We start from the raw sequence: 5,000 nt of genomic DNA, 5'->3' as shown, positions 1-5,000 counted from the left end.
CATGATGGTGTTGACCATGTTCGGTTAACAGGTCGTGTGTCGAGGTGGTCGGCCTTGGTAGTAGGATGTCTTGTGCATGTGACGTGTTGACCTGGTTTGGTCGGTGTGTCGTCGTGTACGAGATGACCTACTTACCCGTTAGTTTTCCAAGTTGTATTATGTGTTGACTTAGTTGACGTGTCATGTGCTTGGATGATTAGCGTACGGGTCATGTATGGTGCGCTTGCTTCAGTTGAAGGGATGTACTAGTACAGTTGTATTAATTGTTTATTTCACGATCTGGTCTTTTGGCTGGATCGTGAAAAACGCTAAGTCCCAAATCCTGAACTCGAGAAGAAAGCGCCAATGACAACGTTTTTGACTGGAGCTCCCTAGCATTCGGCTTTTTTCTACTTTGAAGGGATGCACTGTTGTATGAATTGTTTATTCACGAACTGGTCGTTTGATTGGATCGTGAAAAAATCGCTCAGTCCCAAATCCCGAACTCGACAGGAAAGCGCTGATTGCAAACATTTTGACTGGAAGTCCCTTGAAAATGGCGTTTTCGTTATTGGCATTATGTTGCACGTTTATTGTGGCTAGAACATTAATTATTCACCAAATGGCACCAAAGCTTGGCAAAAGTCGCGAAACACTCCTATCTCGACGCACCAGCAATCGCAACTTGATGCAAAATAAATTGCACGAGCTAATGATACTTGTACCATGCACAGTACACCGTACCAAAATATACCCCTGAAAGTGTGCAATTTGGTGCTACCCTAGGAATATGTATGGAGAAGCCTAGCTACGTGTGTCGCACGTTCCAAGTTGCATGGACGTCGAACAGAGGCATGCAAAAGCACCTATCTAGGGAATTACTCTACGTTCTAGTAGCAAGTGCGATTTTCCGGTCCAGCACGGCAGTACGCCTGCACGCATACACTCCATGTACCAAAATGTACCAACCTAGGCGTTGCTCAGTAGCTTTTAGCGGCACATAGAAAAGTATTCGAGTTCAGATTTTTGGGACTTAGCGTATTTTAAAACCAATAACGAAAATTAAATTTTAAATCGGTAAACGGCTAGGAGTTGCTCAGTAGCTTTGGCGGCACATAGAAAAGTATTCGAGTTCAGATTTTTGGGACTTAGCGTATTTTTTAAAACTAATAACGAAAATTAAATTATAAATCGGTAAACGGCTAGAGTTGCTCAGTAGCTTTTTGCGCAACGTGGCAAAAGTATTCGAGTTCAGATTTCTATGGACGTAGCGTATTTTTCAATCATAATAAACCGAATCAAACATAACAATGATGAAACTTACACCATGTCCCAAGGTTGTGCACAAAACGTAACGATAAAGTGCTGGCGAAGTTAGAGGTGCACCAAAATTGTGTACCGATCAGGAAAGTACTCTACGTTCCTATGATTTGGGTGAAAAGTGTTGATTAACTGCTGGTTAGAATAGACAGTTGCTTATCATACACATCGCAAACGAACACCCCTTAGTGAGCATTAGCAAAAGTCAATGGCACAAAGCAAATGCAATACAAACTGATCAAGTACATTAAAGAACGCTACGTAGCAGGACTTCTTTCCAAGAATGGTGTCCGCAACGGAGGGCAAGCGTCCTTCCCAGGTTTTCCTAGTAAACCTTGTATGGTAAACATACCCAAGCGTGTCTGTAAGCACGCAACGAAAGTCACGAACGGGCACATACCTAGGGAATGTACTCTACGTACTTGGACTTTTGTCCAAGAATGGTGTCCGCGACGGTCGGGCACTGCGACGCAATAACCAAATCCTAGGATTGTAACTTTAGTGTGCACAAACATAAACATTAACGCGTTCGCTCGGGCTGCGCCGTCCGTGTTGAACACAAATGTGGGTGATTATATGCGTGGAGGGACAAAAACATACGAGGAGGAGACAGTTTTCTGCACGATGTGCACAGAGCTCATTTCGTCGTCCCGGGCGAATGGAAAACACAAACATCGCGAGTATCGTTCTAGGTTTCTGTCTATAAAAGGGCAGGCCAAAAGGTGACCGGTTGAGATAAGCATTTTAAGCATACAAACACTTTATTGGAACTTTTGATACAAAAACAAGGTACGTACATGTAGGTTGTACCAACATGGACATCTATGAATCGCGTACGCTCGGGCTGCGCCCTCCGTCTTGTACTTTCCCCGATCGGTACACAGTTTTGGTGCACTGCTATTCCGACCGGCAACTTGTACCAACATATACATCCATGAACGCGTACGTAGTGTACTTTCCCGATCGGTACACACCGTTGGTGCACGGCATAAGAAAAGAGCTAAAATGGTCAAACTCAATCCATTTCAACAATAGATAGTCGATAGTAGCTGTGCCGATGAAGTAGGGCACGATGCAAGTTAATGTTGTTTAATGAATAACATGTCCGCCATACATTTCAGCACAAAATTGCTCGGTCAGACCTACAAAGTGCTATATCTCGAATACGAGGCGTCGGACTGGGGGTTGTAGAACAATTTTAAGTTCGTCTAATGATTCTACATCCGATTCTGGATAGCGGTTTTTGACCACTTTTCAATATTTTGTGACACCCCGAACCTAGGGCAGCTCCCTAGCTTTTTTCAAAAATGTGCACCGATCGGCCGGAGAGCTCGTGTGGCTCAAAACATGTTTTTCGCCAAAACACCTCAAAACGTGTAAGGAACGCACCCTAGCTCTTGTTTTTCAAAAGTTATGGCCATTTAAAGTCAGACGGGTTTTTGCTTCAAAATAGCTATTTTACCCGTCCCTATGGCCATGCTTTAAATTTTCACGAAAATGCCAGGTCAGACCTAGGGCGGGCCATATCTTGAATACTAAACGTCGCAGACATTGGTCGTAGAACAATTTTAAGTTCGTCTAATGATTCTACATCCGATTCTGGATAGCGGTTTTTTGACCACTTTTCAATATTTTGTGACACCCCGAACCTAGGGCAGCTCCCTAGCTTTTTTCAAAAATGTGCACCGAACGGCCGGAGAGCTCGTGTGGTTTCAAACATGTTTTTCGCCAAACACCTCAAACGTGTAAGGAACGCACCTAGCTCTTGTTTTTCAAAAGTTATGGCCATTTAAAGTCATACGGTTTTTGCTTCAAAATAGCTATTTTACCCGTCCCTATGGCCATGCTTTAAATTTTCACGAAAATGCCAGGTCAGACCTAGGGCGGGCCATATCTTGAATACTAAACGTCGCAGACATTGGTCGTAGAACAATTTTAAGTTCGTCTAATGATTCTACATCCGATTCTGGATAGCGGTTTTTGACCACTTTTCAATATTTTGTGACACCCCGAACCTAGGGCAGCTCCCTAGCTTTTTTCAAAATGTGCACCGAACGGCCGGAGAGCTCGTGTGGCTCAAAACATGTTTTTCGCCAAACACCTCAAAACGTGTAAGGAACGCACCCTAGATGATGAAAAGTGCAATCAGAATGTCAATCGACAACTTTGTTGGGGGTACCATTTTTACTCTACGGCCAGAAGCTTAGGCGCGCCAACAGCGCTTTCCTTCGGGTTCCCATTTTTGCCCTCCTGGGATTATGATCATTTGCTCATTGCCTACTATAGGAGGGTACCTTGCTACGAGGTCAAACATGAAGATTGCACCAAATCGTAGTTTTTACCTCTATTTAGTCGTAGGAGCATGGTTTGCAGTGGCAGGGTCATTAAGCCCCCGTTTGGGTCATACGTCCCTCCGCGATAAAAAATCGTCGCATGCCCATAGTCCGAACCAATGAAGCAAAAGTGGTGTCTGGTGGGCTCTGCCGATGATTTTAACCTATGATTTTGAGCTTCCACCCCATCAAAACGTTCCTGAGCAGTACATCACGGGTCTACGGACCCAAAGACTTCGTCGTGATGGTTTCTAGTAAAAAGTTGTAACAGCTAAGGGTTTTGAATACGCGTATATTAACCATTGCTTGAAACTAAGCTTCGTTGTTCTTTAAACTCTGCAAGACCAATCGAACTTCTTAGGAAACCCGAAGGATTCACGCTAAGCTCGATGAGCTATTATGGGTAGTGGTGCATGATCTGGTGTTCCTTGGATCTAATCCAATGAATAAATTTATGAGGGTATATATGGTGCAGGGCACAAAGCGTGATGAAACCGGGTCTCCCTACCAAATGTGGCATATTTTTTCCCTGAGAGCGAAGCTCAGACCCACGTAGGGGAGAGCGAAGTGGAACTTAAATGTTCTATGCAGCAAATGTTCGCCATGCGGATAAACAAGTTGGAATAGTTCAATGTAGTGTAATGCAAACACGAATCGCAATAACGATACGGGACCCAGAAGCAATTCTGCGGATCCCTCGGGGAGTGGTGAGTTGATATAAATTAGAGGTGAAAGTCCGTTGTTCAAGCCCGGCTCGGCAGCCGATACGAGGTTCCTGTTGGCTTTGTACATCGCGCAGAGGCGCCGTTCGGTTCTAGCAATGATTCCCGCCACCATGTTCCATGCGTGCAGAGATCCGTTAGAGCTCGTTCAATGTGTCCCGCCGTGATTACGAAAAAGTCCAACAGTTGACCAAGTTGGGGTGCGTCAAGTAAACGCGCAGAGATGCCGTTCGGTTTAGAGCAATGTCTCCCGTATCACGTTGGAGTTCTTCCACTAGTGCAGAGAGATCGCTGAACCGTTCAATGTGTCCCGTCGTGGTGTGCTTGTACCGAACACTTAGGATACACCATGCTTTGTTGGTTTGGGATAGGAGTGGTCGCGCAACTGCCTCCACGCCGCAAAGTGCCAGTTCGGATTGAAGGTCAACTTTAGCCGTTCAATGCATCAGTCGGTGGGTGTTCAGATGGCATCACAACTTCCCCTAGGTGCTTAAGTTGGTTGGGTTGTAAAACATGTGCACATGCGCAGAGTATCGTGCGTACTAGCAAAGTCTCCCGTCACGGTGGTTATGAATGAGTTCCATTCAGTGCAGAGAGATCGTTAGTGCGTGCAATGTGTACCAGTCGATGTGTCGTACCGGAATAC

The sequence above is a fragment of the Anopheles arabiensis genome (genome assembly GCF_016920715.1).
Source record: "Anopheles arabiensis isolate DONGOLA chromosome X unlocalized genomic scaffold, AaraD3 X_pericentromeric_contig0003, whole genome shotgun sequence".
NCBI lineage: Eukaryota > Metazoa > Arthropoda > Insecta > Diptera > Culicidae > Anopheles > Anopheles arabiensis.
This window is presented reverse-complemented; position numbering follows the sequence as displayed.